Source organism: Entelurus aequoreus, linkage group LG05 (genome assembly GCF_033978785.1).
Source record: "Entelurus aequoreus isolate RoL-2023_Sb linkage group LG05, RoL_Eaeq_v1.1, whole genome shotgun sequence".
In the NCBI taxonomy this organism is placed as follows: Eukaryota; Metazoa; Chordata; class Actinopteri; order Syngnathiformes; family Syngnathidae; genus Entelurus; species Entelurus aequoreus.
In genome coordinates, this window is record NC_084735.1 from 16236838 (window position 1) to 16254176 (window position 17339).

A 17339-nucleotide genomic window follows, 5' to 3' on the forward strand; every position below is an offset into this window, starting at 1 on the left:
CATCAATTACTTTCCCTAGTAATGAATTACATTTATGAAAGAGTAACTTCTTTAGTTATTAAATTACTTATTTGGTAAAGTAACAAGGAACAATATTTAATTACTTTTTTAAAGTAATTTTCTGAACACTGATAATGATACCATGTTTGATGACAAAGGAGCAGAGTGGGGAACGATCACTGAAGCAGTCAGTCTGCACACCGCCAATATGTGTGAATGAAAAAGCCTGTATTTATCTACTTGACTTACAGAAACTATAGTCTTCTCAATATTTTACTTGATAATTTATGTGCATACAATGTATATTAATTTTATTTACAGAAGTACTTTATTTAAGACAGAATTTTAAGTTTTCACTACTATAATTTCAATGTTGGAGACAATTATTTATTTCTGCTATTTATGCCTGCCTCGGCTTCCAGTCAGGGCTCGATGATTGTTTCCTGTTGCCTGTTTCCTGTGTTTCCTGCATGTGCACTTACCAGTGGTACTCTTTCCTTTCTGACATTAAAGCCATGTTTACCTGCACTACGCCTGCCATCTCTGCATCTTGGGGTGCAAGACCAACAGAACCCGACAAAAGCACTGATTTAAGGAAAACTTGTTGCGTATGTTTACCTTGTATGCTATGTGCGCTTGGCTGTTGTGTAGCTGCTAGCTCCTAGTAGCTTATAGCTTACCATGTTTACCTTTGTAAAAATGACTTGACTAAAATAAAATAAAAGATCAAACTTATGTGCTTATTGGCAGACATTTAGCTGTTAACACTGATATCCGACATCGATACCGAATTGGGACACCCTTATTTACTACACCATAAACACAGTTAAAGCATGTTAGTCACCCATTCAGTCACTGACAGCAATCTACGCTGAGTCCACAGGAACAGGAGCGTAGGAAACAGGGAGATCAGAAGGGGGGACTTGTCCCCTCCTCCCCAATATTGGAGAAAAACGCATTTGTCCCACTCAAAAAATATATATATTTTATTTTGAAAGCGCAATAGCGTCATGTGACTTCCTTCACCAGCTCTGAGTGTGGGGGCGGGAGAAAGAGAGCGGGCTTGAAGGCTGCAGGTCTGTTGAGAACGGTGCCATGAATATTGCTTGTTTATAATGTCATACCGTTTTGTTATTTTCAGATTTAGAAACCATGGGCCGTACTTATCAAGCTTCTTAGAGTGCCATTTTACACTTAAGTCCTGAGAATTTGCGAAATTTAGTCCTACTCTCAAACTTAAGAATAAAAGCTTTTTATAAACGTTCTTAAGTCTAAGAATCACTCCTACTCTCCACGATATTTAAGAGACCTTCAGAGGTGTCTTAAGTGGTTAGGAGTTGCCAGCAGGGGATGGCACTGAGGCGAGAGAGACGTGCGCGAACATTCAGGGAGCGGAACGATGTTCTGGATTTGTTTGATGACGAGCAGCTGATCAAACGGTATCGTTTAGACAGAGCGGGTATTATTTTTGTCACAGATTTAATACTTTTCGATTCCATGTTGATTTCTGCATGTGGCTGCAGTGGGCTAGTATATATAGAGCCACCCACACCAGTTTCAAATTAGTTGCCTAATTAATGAATTGGAAAGAAAATGTTATGACAGTAGCGTATGTGTGTGGCCGTGAGGTGAGTGACGCCAGTGAGTGTGTGGGCGACAGAAGAGAGGGAGCGGTAGCGTGAGTGCCGGCGGGGACTAGTTTGTTTTGTATTATTTTGTTGTTTATTGTCCAAATATACACTCCCATTGTCCACTTAAATATTTCCAAGATATTTCTTTATTCTTAGACAACGGATTCCCTTTCGTGATTGGTCATTTCTATGGACACAGAAATGACGTCACCTAAAATTCCATTTACGGCACATATTAATGTCGTAATTCAGCTCTGAGTGTGACACTTAAGATTCAGTCCTACACTTCGCTGAAAGTGTGAGTAAGACGCTTGATAGCTAACTTTTAAGTGCAGCTTTCAGCGAAGAATTTATTTACTCTTAAGTCAACTCTTAGCAGACTTCTTAGGAGTAATTCTGAGAAGCTTGATAAGTACGGCCCCATGTCTTTAGTGTTAAGTTATCTTATTTCTGGCATGGTCACTTGTCCATTTTTTAATTTATAACTTTGTCAGTGTTCCCAGGTAAAAACAACACTAGCTAAAATGTTTTGCCATCCCCTTCCAGATAGCAGGTAAAAAAAAAGAAAAAAGAATGAAACAGCAGCAGGACTTACTCTGTTATTTTAAAAAGAGTAACATCCATGTGAGTAAGGGTTACACTGCAGCACAAAGACAACACCTAATTATACTCGACCATTTATCAACATGTATAAAATTATATTAGATATGAAATGCAAATATGTCTTACAGTAGAATGATAGTACAAATAATAGTGAGGCAGTCGAAGTAATTAAAGGTGGACTGAGGAAGCTTAGGTGAGGTCGTGAATGAGTAAAATATATATTTGCCACTTTTTAATAAAACTTTTTTTGGATATTAACTAATAAAGTCAGGGAAGAAAAGGGAGTGTCAGGTGGAGCTTCAGGGTGTAAGGAAAGATTTCAAAATCATATAATTGATTAGAACAAGAAAGGAGAACAGCTGATGACTGAAGTAGAGTAGATTTTTTTAAAGATACATTTAATGTATTATGTTCATTATTTCATAATTTTTGCAGTACTACAGGGCTTTGGGTGTTGTTTTTCATTCAAATGCTGATACAGTACATTACTATATGTAATGTCTGTTGTAAATACGTTAATGTGATGCAGAAACATCACAGGCTTGAGACAGGGAGTCAAAGTCATGGAGAGACAGGACCAAACAGACAGGTAAAATAGAGTAAAGTAGATATTTTACAAGAATTCACAAAAAAGTAGAAAATAGTGTTGCTTGCTTGTAGTAAGTCCAGTTCAGTGGCATTGTGTGACACTGTAACCTTTGTCATGCCCAAAATTCATGGACACTCAAGTTCTGTCAAACAAAACTTTACGTTTAAGAAAATTGGTATGAGGACTTTTCTTGGTTTCATTATGATACAGTACAGAAAGGAGGTTTGTGTTTTTATTGCGAGGCGATTACTGTAACCAGGACAAACACACTATTTTCTGTAAAATAGTGTAATTCAGAAATTGGAAAAAAACTATAGAAAAATTTAAAGCAAACAAAAATAGTCTTACACATCGGCTTACTGTCTCTGTGATTGCACTAGAAAGTCACCCTATATACAGTATATACAATATTTGGGTATTTTTTTCTAATGTCTATACTGTAAACCTTGAGTTGTTTAAGTTCAAGTGCACCTCTCTCCTCAAGTGTGCATGTGAGTGTGTAGGAGTGGATGTGTGCTTGTATGAAGGGTTTGCGTGAGCAAAGTATGACTGTTAAATGTGATTTTAACTGTAAAATTCAATAAAATATATCTGCAAAGAAAGTCACCCTATAAATGCACAGTTGTCCAGTGATTTGGCATCCGGCACTGCAGGGCTCAAATTTAACCACGGCAACCGCAGCAGCCCTCGTCATTTGCCTTAATGCCCTAAAAAAATGACCAACATTGGCGGGAAGAACATGCCGTGACTGCCCTTCACTTTTTACTTGTTAATGGACAAGGGATGTAACACTAAATGGTATAATGATAATTCGCAATAAAATCCCAGAGTGTTAGTAATAAGGTCTAATTTTTTATTTACCGAAAAACCGTCATTTATTATTGCATTTTAGGCAACACAAAGGCAGGCGCATGCACACTAGCATCGTTTGGCTTGATAATCATGGCGGACAAGCTACACAGACTTTGCTCCGGAGATTTCCCCTCGGAGTAAACGGAGCCAAGCGCTTGTTTTAACGTCATTTTCCCTCGCTTCCCGGCATGCATTTAAGAGCGCACTGCTGTTAGACGCCGAAAGGAGTGGACAACATTGGAGACAGACGCACTTGTCCCCACACTAAAAGTATACAGCGAAGGAGAAAACTATTTGATGTTGCTTTTATTTTCTCAATACAGCGTTCATCAGCTGCTCTGGCTGAGAGTTAATAAGGTGAGGAAACATGCAGCAGGCGATGTGTCGTGAACGTTGTCACAACTTGTTTATAAAGTCTTTAGTTTGTTTACTGGGATGCGCACTCGTTCTTTATTTAACTGCTAACTGTATCAGTGTTCAAATAACATCAATACTAGCTGATATGTTTTGTCATCTCATCGAATGAATGCAGGCTGTGAAGATAGTGTGTTAGATGTGGCAGTTGCCACTCCTCTTTGTTTTTGTTGGCCAAACTGTTGTACTGATAGGAGGCGTTGGAGAAGAACAACGCTTGTTTATTTATCTTCATTAGCCAAACTGCTTTGTGTTTTATTTCGATATCAAAATGTAAACACCAGTTTCTTTTTTTACATTACTTGCGTTTTTTTTCATTTCACAAAGGTATTACTTTAAAAACCATTCATGTGACACAGCCTTTTGTTAATTTATTATTGTGTGTAGTTCATTCATATACAACATATTTATGCTCAAACTCTTAATGGATCTGTCCCGATACAGCATGTACGTGTACATGTAACTTAAAAAAAAAGAAAAAAAGCTCCCTCCTAAAAATTTAAAAATAGAGATAAAGGCATCATATAATTACACAAAGCTGACAAGTTGATATTATTGAAGAATAAAAAAAACTAATATGTGTCTTTAGATATATGGATAACGTTTATCTATGTCTTTTAATTAGACATTACAAATGACATAATGGTATTACGTTCACACCCCAACACTGCTTTACCTAACAATCAGTAATCATGATTTCAATATTGATACAAATAATCGTAATTATTACTTTGGCCATAACTGACAGCCCTATATCTCATACATGAACAGTATTTATCTCTATATGGAGGTTCAGTTATGTATTATGGCCATCAGGTGCCATCTTTCAACATTCTTTATATATATATATATATATATATATATATATATATATATATATATATATATATATATATATATATATATATATATATATATATATATATATATATATATATATATATATATATATATACATACATATATATATATACATATACATACATATATATATATATATATATATATATATATATATATATATATATATATATATATATATATATATATATATATATTTACATATGTATATATACATATATATATATAACCTGAAAACACTCAAACAATCAATGTAAACAAAATTTTATAATCACAATAAACACTTAACAATAACCTCTTTAAATGAAGAAATATTAACCTGGAAGGGGGACGGACGGGGAAGGGGCTGGGTGGGTGTATGGACAGTGTAATTTGGCCTGTCGCCACCATCACGTCTCCATCTCATCGCTTTTGGGTTGTGTTTTCCGCTCCGTATGCTGATTGTCCATATACGATATATATCTCAATATTTCTTCCGTAAAGTAAAAACAAAACACAAAACAGTCCTAGTTACCTGATATACTAAGTATGTAATTATTTTGACTTAGTAAATATTGACTTACTAGGACAAAATAATGACTAAGTCAAATTAATGACTTACTGTAAATAAGCGTTTGCAATAAGCGTTTGAAAAAAAGAGTTAAAAGTGGGGCCACATGCTGACATATGCTCAACTCATCATGCTTAATTTATTACAGCATTTGGGAAGCCTGTAGTTGATTTTTATTATGGAAATGTTATATTTTTATCAACATGTGATAGCAGGGACCCTGCCATTCAAAACTAGGCTGCTACATTACTAATGATTAATGTAACTATAGCTGAAAAAATAGTACAATAGCAATAGGAGAGACTATTCATCCCTGAACACCATGGAGTTCATGTAGACTTTATGATGCAGTTACATTATTTTATCAACTATCAGAGACAGAAACTCTTCATTTAATATAATGTCCTTTTTTGCTGCTTCAACACAGAAAAAGGTAAAGTGAAATAACTTAGTTGTTAACTGTAGGTCAATAATGCTTGTCTTTCTCTCAGACAGACAGGGCTTTGCTGTCCGTAACACACACACAGGCATGCACGCATGCACACACTGCAAAATGAGCTAACGTTACGCTAAAAGAATTGGCCTTCACCTCAAGGACTGCGAGCGAGCTGAGCTGCCGCTTATATTTCTAAAACGTCAACGGGCTCATAGTGATGTTACTAGTAGTTGACTGGGAGGTGTTTATCATAATTTGGGGAGAGTCCGCTGCATTATGCTCACCTGCTAAACACCTTTCTGCTAACCCGCACCGTCTTTCCTCTCTGCCTGCCTCTGCCGTGAGCACTGACTCCATGCGCTCTGAATACGCACTGCTGATAGGCTGTTACCGCTCTGAATACGCACTGTTGATTGGCTGTTACATGCGCTCTGAATATGCACTGCTGATTGGCTGTTACATGTGCTCTGATTACGCACTGCTGATTGGCTGTTACCGCTCTGCGTGAACCATCAGATGGTTCTGTGGGTGGGACAATGCTGGGTGCTGCAGAGACGTACTGACAGAGGCAGAGGCAGTACGAAGCATAGCAGCTCGTTAAGACTTTAGTTTAGCACCAAATGATAATATAAATACATTTAATAAAGTCAAATACAAATACGGCAACAAGAGAAGTATCCTACACTTCTCTTTTGTAAAGTAAATCTGAACAGCCGATATGGGCATCTACATCAACTATATGATTTGCCTGAGAAGCTGGACAGGACAAAAAATAAATAAAATAAATAAAAATAAAAATAATATATATATATATATATATATATATATATATATATATATATATATATATATATATATATATATATATATATATATATATATATATATATATATATATATATATATATATATATATATATATATATATTTTTTTTTAAGACTTTAGTTTAGGCGGTGGCTCTTTGTTGTTAAGGCGGCCGCCTTAACAACAAAGCGCTGCGGGAAACCCTGACATACATACAGTGCATCCGGAAAGTATACACAGCGCTTCACTTTTTACACATTTGATTATGTTATTGCCTTATTCCAGAACGGAGTTAATACATTTTTGTCCTCTAAATTCTACAGACAATACTCCATAATGACAATGTAAAAAAAATGTTTTTTTAATTTTGCAAAGATATTAAAAATAAAAAAATATATCACATGATAATAATAATAATAATCACATGTACTGTCTATCTGTGTTGGCCCTGCGATGAGGTGGCGACTTGTCCAGGGTGTACCCCGCCTTCCGCCTGATTGTAGCTGAGATAGGCTCCAGCGCCCCCCGCAACCCCGAAGGAAATAAGCGGTAGAAAATGGATGTTAAAGGCCTACTGAAATGAAATTGTTTTATTTAAACGGGGATAGCAGATCCATTCTATGTGTCATACTTGATCATTTCGCGATATTGCCATATTTTTGCTGAAAGGATTTAGTATAGAACACGACGATAAAGTTCGCAACTTTTGGTCTCTGATAAAAAAAAGCCTTGCCCCTACCGGAAGTATCGTGACGTAGTCAGTTGTTCGCATCCTCATATTTTCCTATTGTTTTCAACGCATCTAGAGCGATTCGGACCGAGAAAGCGACGGATACCCCATTAATTTGAGCGAAGATGAAAGATTCGTGGATGAGGAACGTTAGAGTGACGGACTAGAATGCGGTGCAAGACATATCTTTTTTCGCTCTGACCGTAACTTAGGTACAAGCTGGCTCATTGGATTCCACACTCTCTCCTTTTTCTATTGTGGATCACTGATTTGTATTTTAAACCACCTCGGATACTATATATTCTCTTGAAAATGAGAGTCGAGAACGCGAAATGGACATTCACAGTGACTTTTATCTCCACGACAATACATCGGCGAAGCTCATTAGCTACTGAGCTAACGTGATAGCATCTGGCTCAAATGCAGATAGAAACAAAATAAATAAATCCCTGACTGGAAGGATAGACAGAAGATTAACTACACGGTTAATAATTCTCAGCCTGGCAAAGCTTAACAATGCTGTTGCTAACGACGCTGAAGCTAACTTAGCAACTTAGCAACCGGACCTCACAGAGCTATGATAAAAACATTAGCGCTCCACCTACGCCAGCCAGCCCTCGTCTGCTCATCAACACCGGTGCTCACCTGCGTTCCAGCGATCGACGGCGCGACGAAGGACTTCACCCGATCACAGATGCGGTTGGCGGCTAGCGTCGGCTGCTATCCAAGTAAGTCCTCCTTGTTGTGTTGCTACAGCCAGCCGCTAATACACCGATCCCACCTACAACTTTCTTCTTTGCAGTCTCCATTGTTCATTAAACAAATTGCAAAAGATTCACCAACACAGATGTCCAGAATACTGTGGAATTATGAAATGAAAACAGAGCTATTTTGTATTGGCTTCAATGGGCTAACGATACTCCTGTTTCACTGGCTATGTCACGCGCATACGTCATCATCCAAAGGCGTTTTCAACCGGAAGTTTAGCGAGAAATTTAAAATTGCACTTTATAAGTTAACCCGGCCGTATTGGCATGTAGGGATGATGTTTGATAAGGAATTATCGAGTTCGAGCCTATTATCGAATCCTCTTATCGAACCGATTCCTTATCGATTCTCTTATCGAGTCCAGATAGGTTGTTGTATATGGAAAAAAACACACAATATTTGGTTTAACAAAAGCTCACTTTTATTATATAATAAAAAAATAAAATCTAATAAATAAATAAATATTTACTGTTACCCACCTAAAAAAATAAAATAAAATAAATAAATATTGACTGTTGTTACCCAAAGTATATTAAGTAGGATTTTTTAGAGAAAAAAATATATACAGTAACACAAAAACAACCTGTCTCTGTGATCACTATAGGTGTATAAATAATAAAACTGAAAATAATACAGCTCTCCAAAAAAAGCACTTCTGCTGCTATTTGACATAACTGTTTGTTATGATGCTTTGACATTTTTGCACTTTATTTCTTTATTGAAAGAAAATTCGATGAAGAGAAAAGTTATTTGCAAATGTGGTTACAATGCTAAAAAATGAAAAGTTAAAGCTAAAAAAAGAAATACACTTTATTGAGTTAACATTATTTCTTTATAGGGGGGAAAATGTTATGAGCTAGAGAATATAACAACTACACTACCCAGCATGCAACGGGAGTTACGAGCATGCGCGGTAGCCCCGAAAAGTGTTGCATGTTGCCACGCTGTGAAAGTAAACGTCAAGAACTCAGCCAACACGCCTCGTCTGCATTATTTATAATTAGACAAACAACACATCTACAGTGTGATTTTGTTTTGTTTACAAGGAAAGAAAAACAAAAGTTAAAAAAGGGAGATATGTTGTATATATATGTATGTGCTGCAGTTGTTTTAAGAACGTTGCGACAGCTGCCGTAAAGGAGGTGCGTTGCTAGCCTGGTTGCTATGTTTCCGGTTGGTCTATAAATGTGTTCGTCATGTGTTTTACGCTGCTAAAATCTCTCAGTAACGTTATTGGATGGATTATAGCTTTTGTTTTGAACTTTATTACACCTTGGAGCGCTTTTTCCCGTCCATTGTTTTCCTGCTTTCGCTATCTGCGCCTAATGACTGAGCTATGTGACGTCATTTCTTGTGATGTCCCACGGAGCATTTCTGGTCGGGACGGGATTCGAATAAAGAATCAACTCTTTTCCTTTACTATATTGGTCTCGATAACGGGTACCGGTTCTCAAAAAGGGATTCGAGTCCGAGGACTCGGTTATTTTCTTATCAAACAACCGGGAAAACCGGTTTCGAGTATCATCCCTATTGGCATGTGTTGCAATGTTAAGATTTCATCATTGATATATAAACTATCAGACTGCGTGGTCGGTAGTAGTGGGTTTCAGTAGGCCTTTAAGTATTCACAGCCTTTGCTCAATACTTTGTTGATGCACCTTTGGCAGCAATTACAGCCTCAAGTCATTTTGAATACGAGGCCACCAGCTTGGCACACCTATCTTTGGGCAGTTTTGCCCATTCCTCCTTGCAGCACCTCTCAAGCTCCATCAGGCTGGATGGGAAGCGTTGGTTTTCATCCAGGATGTCTTTGTACATTTACTTTTCACATTGTTATTATGGGATATTGTCCATCAAATTTTGAGGACAAAAACAAATTTAATATCATATCATCATATCATATCATATCATCATATCATATCAATTCCTAGATATGGTCGAAACTATTTAAAGTGCACTACGCATAATAAACGCAACATTGTTAATATTGCCACTACGGATAATCTTAACAAAAACTCGTCAAAACAGCCCAATACCTATAATATGGGCTTTTTAAACATAAGATCATTGTCTCCCAAGGCGTTATTAGTTAATGAGGTCATTAGAGACAACAATCTTAACGTCATTGGTCTTAGCGAAACCTGGCTCAAACCAGACGAATTTTTTGCGCTCAATGAGGCATCTCCTCCTAACTATACGAATGCGCATGTTGCCCGTCCTCTTAAAAGGGGAGGGGGTGTCGCACTAATATACAATGACAATTTCAACCTTACCCCTAACCTAAATAATAAATATAAATCGTTTGAGGTGCTTACTATGAGGTCTGTCACACCGCTACCTCTCGACCTGGCTGTTATCTACCACCCCCCTGGGCCCTATTCGGACTTTATCAGTGAATTCTCAGAGTTCGTTGCTGATCTAGTGACGCACGCCGACAATATAATCATAATGGGGGACTTTAATATCCATATGAATACCCCATCGGACCCTCAGTGCGTGGCGCTCCAAACCATAATTGATAGCTGTGGTCTTACACAAATAATACATGAACCCACGCATCGCAACGGTAATACAATAGATCTAGTGCTTGTCAGGGGTGTCACCACCTCCAAAGTTATGATACTTCCATATACTAAAGTAATGTCCGATCATTACCTTATAAAATTTGAAGTTTTGACTCATTGTCAACAAGCTAATAATAATAATAACTGCTATAGCGGCCGCAACATTAATGCTGCCACAACGATGACTCTTGCTGACCTACTGCCTTCGGTAATGGCACCATTCCCAAATTATGTCGGCTCTATTGATAACCTCACTAACAACTTTGACGATGCCTTGCGCGAAATTATTGATAGCATAGCACCGCTAAAGCAAAAAAGGGCCCCTAAAAGGCGCACCCCACGGTTTACAGAAGAAATTAGAGCTCATAAATTATCATGTAGAAAACTGGAACGCAAATGGCGCGCGACTAAACTTGAGGTTTTCCATCAAGCATGGAGTGATAGTTTAATAACTAATAAACGCATGCTTACCTTAGCTAAAGCTAAATACTACTCAAATCTCATCCCCCTCAACAAAAACGATCCTAAATTTCTGTTTAGTACAGTAGCATCGCTAACCCAACAAGGGACTCCTCCCAGTAGCTCCACCCACTCGGCAGATGATTTTATGAATTTCTTTAATAAGAAAATTGAACTCATTAGAAAGGAGATTAAAGACAACGCATCCCAGCTACAACTGGGTTCTATTAACACAAATACGACTGTATATACGACGGACACTGCCCTCCAAAATAGTCTCTCTATTTTTGATGAAATAACATTAGAGGAATTATTACAGCGTGTAAGTGGGATAAAACAAACAACATGTTTACTTGACCCACTTCCTGGGAAACTTATCAAGGAACTGTTTGTATTATTAGGTCCATCAGTGTTAAATATTATAAACTTATCCCTTTCCTCCGGCACTGTTCCCCTAGCATTCAAAAAAGCGGTTATTCATCCTCTGCTCAAAAGACCTAACCTCGATCCTGACCTCATGGTAAACTACCGACCGGTCTCCCACCTTCCGTTTATTTCCAAAATTCTCGAAAAAATTGTTGCACAGCAGCTAAATGAACACTTAGTGACTAACAATCTCTGTGAACCTTTTCAATCCGGTTTCAGGGCAAATCACTCTACGGAGACAGCCCTCGCAAAAATGACTAATGATCTATTGCTAACGATGGATTCTGATGCGTCATCTATGTTGCTGCTTCTTGATCTTAGCGCCGCTTTCGATACCGTCGATCATAATATTTTATTAGAGCGTATCAAAACACGTATTGGTATGTCAGACTTAGCCTTGTCTTGGTTTAACTCTTATCTTACTGACAGGATGCAGTGCGTCTCCCATAACAATGTGACCTCGGACTATGTCAAGGTAACGTGCGGAGTTCCCCAGGGTTCGGTTCTTGGCCCTGCACTTTTTAGTATTTACATGCTGCCGCTGGGTGACATCATACGCAAGTACGGTGTTAGCTTTCACTGTTATGCTGATGACACTCAACTCTACATGCCCCTAAAGCTGACCAACACGCCGGATTGTAGTCAGCTGGAGGCGTGTCTTAATGAAATTAAACAATGGATGTCCGCTAACTTTTTGCAACTCAACGCTAAGAAAACGGAAATGCTGATTATCGGTCCTGCTAGACACCAACATCTATTTAATAATACCACCTTAACATTTGACAACCAAACAATTACACAAGGCGACTCGGTAAAGAATCTGGGTATTATCTTCGACCCAACTCTCTCGTTTGAGTCACACATTAAGAGTGTCACTAAAACGGCCTTCTTTCATCTCCGTAATATCGCTAAAATTTGTTCCATCTTGTCCACTAGCGACGCTGAGATCATTATTCATGCGTTCGTTACGTCTCGTCTCGATTACTGTAACGTATTATTTTCGGGTCTCCCTATGTGTAGCATTAAAAGATTACAGTTGGTACAAAATGCGGCTGCAAGGCTTTTGACAAAAACAAGAAAGTTTGATCATATTACGCCTATACTGGCTCACCTGCACTGGCTTCCTGTGCACTTACGATGCGACTTTAAGGTTTTACTACTTACGTATAAAATACTACACGGTTTAGCTCCAGCCTATCTCGCCGATTGTATTGTACCATATGTCCCGACAAGAAATCTGCGTTCAAAGAACTCCGGCTTATTAGTGATTCCCAGAGCCAAAAAAAAGTCTGCGGGCTATAGAGCGTTTTCTATTCGGGCTCCAGTACTCTGGAATGCCCTCCCGGTAACAGTTAGAGATGCTACCTCAGTAGAAGCATTTAAGTCCCATCTTAAAACTCATTTGTATAATCTAGCCTTTAAATAGACCCCCCTTTTTTTAGACCAGTTGATCTGCCGTTTCTTTTTTTCTCTCCTCTTCTCCCCTGTCCCTTGCGAGGGGGAGTTGCATAGGTCCGGTGGCCAGGGACCCCGGGTGGACCACTAGCCCGTGCATCGGTTGGGGACATCTCTGCGCTGCTGACCCGTCTCCGCTCGGGATGGTTTCCTGTTGGCCCCGCTGTGGACTGGGCCCCCGCTGATGTGTTGGATCCACTGTGGACTGGACTTTCACAATGTTATGTCAGACCCACTCGACATCCATTGCTTTCGGTCTCCCCTAGAGGGGGGGGGTTACCCACATATGCGGTCCTCTCCAAGGTTTCTCATAGTCATTCACCGACGTCCCACTGGGGTGAGTTTTTCCTTGCCCGTATGTGGGCTCTGTACCGAGGATGTCGTTGTGGCTTGTACAGCCCTTTGAGACACTTGTGATTTAGGGCTATATAAATAAACATTGATTGATGATTGATTGATAATCCATCATATACACACTCACACACACACACATATATATATATACACACGCACATTTTTACACACACACACACACACACACACACACACACACACACACACACACACACACACACACACACACACACACCCACACACACACACACACATATATATATATACACACAAACACACACACACATACATACATACATACATACATACATACATACATATATATATATATATATATATATATATATATATATATATATATATATATATATATATATATATATATATATATATATACATATATATATATATATATATATACAGTATATAATCGAATATATGCTGTTATTGTTTTATCGGCCCAGCCCTCAGGTGGAAGTCTGTGATTGTGGGCTGATTATGGCCTTCTTCATCTTCTTCTTCGGAAGAATCCAAAGTAAAATATCGGACTCAGAACTCGAATCAGATCTGTCTTGCAAACAAGTCATGTTTGTTTAAACAAATTCAATAATACATTATATTTTATATATTTTTTGCTCATAATGTTAACCATATCAGTTTTGAAGTAATCATAGAACAGGAACTTGCAATTAAGTGATGAATTTTACGAGCCTTTATCCACGCTGTTTATGCTGGGAAATGGGCTTCAGTTCTGTAGATGACGTCATACATATCGAGTCTGGTGATGGAAAGGGGGTGTTCCAAGTACAGTTAATTATCTACCCATTACTCAAAAACTAATTGATACTCTGGGAAATTACTGCCAAATTAATTTACAAGGGCAAAAAATACAACTTCCAAGTGAAATTGTGTTCAACTGGACACTATTGGTCCTTTAATGTGTTGCAAAGTGATGGTTAACAGCGTGCTACAGCACAGCCAAACTAGGCATTCGTTGTACAAAGCTACCTTGGATCTTGGCCATCATTTTAAAAACGACAGCAATGAATACAGATGTAAATAATATCCACCTGGGATTCTTGTACATGTGTGCACTTATAGCTCCTTTTTTGAGTGTGACAGCAAGAGAAAATACACACGCAAACCAAGAGACCATCTACTCAATTACGCATAGCGAGTTATTGGTCACAAAATCTATTTAAAGCTTCAGATCATTATTACACCCATCCAGAACATCTGGCTCATGGAGCAATGTACCAATGTCATTGTATTTCAACACAGATACAACCAAAAATTTGTTTTTCAATTTAAAAAATGTTTCTTATTAGTTTGCTTATTATGTAGGGCCATGCAGCAAGGTCATTGCAGTGTTGTTTTCTTGCTGACAGGTGACTTGCTGCATAAATGTAATGATTTGACTGGCACACAAGGATAAAGAGGGTCAAGGTTAATGCAGACTTCACTGTCAGGGCTTGTAGCATCGAGCAATCTACTGTTCGTACCGAGACGAATGCAGAGTTCAGTGAGCAGATCATCATGTCCAGCATCTGATCTTCACACTCACTGCTCATCGAGTGACCTATATATCCATAATTACACACATCGGCCTTGTGACGGCATACCCAGCAACGACCTACACACGGAAAGCATAGATAAACTCAACAAAGTCTTGCATTTATGAACCTGAAGTATTTGTGATCGAGAACTGTGTGACGTCAATTTAATAAATTCAACCGAACATCTCAGGCTACAGGTTGATAGAAAAAAAAAATCCTAAACATTTTTATGGAATGTGTAAACATTGCTGCAGTGCCACAGAATAAATGATTGCAACCTTGATGCCTGTGTATGTGTGATACAATGTCTGACTGTTTTGCATACATAAGATATAAAACACCATCTGCCAGAACCTGAGGCCATTCTTGCCCTACTACCCTCCTTGCTTCATTTTCCCTATCCTTCCCTCATATATCTCCAATATTTTTCAAGAGCTACAGCACACACATACAGCAGTGACCACGTAATAAAACGCACACAATGAGAGTACAAAAGACATAATACTAAGTTGACACCTCTATGTGCACACACACAAATTAGGTTAATTAAGATAAATGTGGGAACACTTTGCTATTGACATCTACTGTCTTTAAAGGCCTACTGAAACCCACTACTACCGACCACGCAGTCTGATAGTTTATATATCAATGATGAAATCTTAACATTATAACACATGCCAATACGGCCGGGTTAACTTATAAAGTGACATTTTAAATTTGCCGCTAAACTTCCGGTTCGAAACGCCTCTGCGGATGACGTATGCGCGTGACGTAGCCCGGCGAACACGGGTATGCCTTCCACATTGAAGCCGATACGAAAAAGCTCTGTTTTCATTTCATAATTCCACAGTATTCTGGACATCTGTGTTCGTGAATCTGTTTCAATCATGTTCATTGCATTATGGAGAAGGAAGCCAAGCAAGCAAAGAAGAAAGTTGTCGGTGCGAAATGGACGTATTTTTCGAACGTAGTCAGCCACAACAGTACACAGCCGGCGCTTCTTTGTTTACATTCCCGAAAGATGCAGTCAAGATGGAAGAACTCGGATAACAGAGACTCTAACCAGGAGGACTTTTGATTTGGATACACAGACGCCTGTAGAGAACTGGGACAACACAGACTCTTACCAGGATTACTTTGATTTGGATGACAAAGACGCAGACGTGCTACTGTGAGTATGCAGCTTTGGCTTTTTTTTGCGTATGTACGTAACTTTTTTAAAATATATAAGCTTTATGAACCTTGGGTTAGGTGAACGGTCTTTTGGGCTGAGTGATTGTGTGTGTTGATCATGTGTTTGAATTGTATTGGCGTGTTCTATGGAGCTAGGAGCTAGCAGAGGAGCTAGGAGCTAGCATAACACGTACGTAACTTTTTAAAAATATATAAGCTTTATGAACCTTGGGTTAGGTGAACGGTCTTTTGGGCTGAGTGATTGTGTGTGTTGATCAGGTGTTTGAATTGTATTGGCGTGTTCTATGGAGCTAGGAGCTAGCAGAGGAGCTAGGAGCTAGCATAACAAACACGCAGGTGTTATTATGCAGGATTAATTTGTGGCATATTAAATATAAGCCTGGTTGTGTTGTGGCTAATAGAGTATATATATGTCTTGTGTTTATTTACTGTTGTAGTCATTCCCAGCTGAATATCAGGTACCGTGAGTATGCAGCCTTGGCTGCTAAACATTCGATAACTTGACCGTATGTGCGCGTCACGTACGTAACTTTTTAAAAATATATAAGCTTTATGAACCTTGGGTTAGGTAAACTGTCTTTTGGGCTGAGTGATTGTGTGTGTTGATCAGGTGTTTGAATTGTATTGGCGTGTTCTATGGAGCTAGGAGCTAGCAGAGGAGCTAGGAGCTAGCATAACAAACACGCAGGTGTTTTTATGCAGGATTAATTTGTGGCATATTAAATATAAGCCTGGTTGTGTTGTGGCTAATAGAGTATATGTATGTCTTGTGTTTATTTACTGTTGTAGTCATTCCCAGCTGAATATCAGGTCACCCTCGGCTCTCACAGCATCTTCCCTATCTGAATAGCTTCAACTCCCCACTAGTCCTTCACTTGCACTTTACTCATCCACAAATCTTTCATCCTCGCTCAAATTAATGGGGAAATTGTCGCTTTCTCGGTCCGAATCTCTCTCACTTCATGCGGCCATCATTGTAAACAATAGGGAACTTTGCGTATATGTTCAACTGACTACGTCACGCTACTTCCGGTAGGTGCAAGCCTTTTTTTTATCAGATGCCAAAAGTTGCAATCTTTATCGTCGTTGTTC

General features: G+C 38.5%; 1 protein-coding gene across 4 annotated transcripts in view; it reads right to left on the minus strand.

The window, feature by feature from the left end:
- Window positions 1–17339, minus strand: part of LOC133649627 (cell adhesion molecule DSCAML1-like) — a 91471-nt gene that overhangs the window by 47885 nt on the left and 26247 nt on the right. The window lies entirely within an intron of this gene.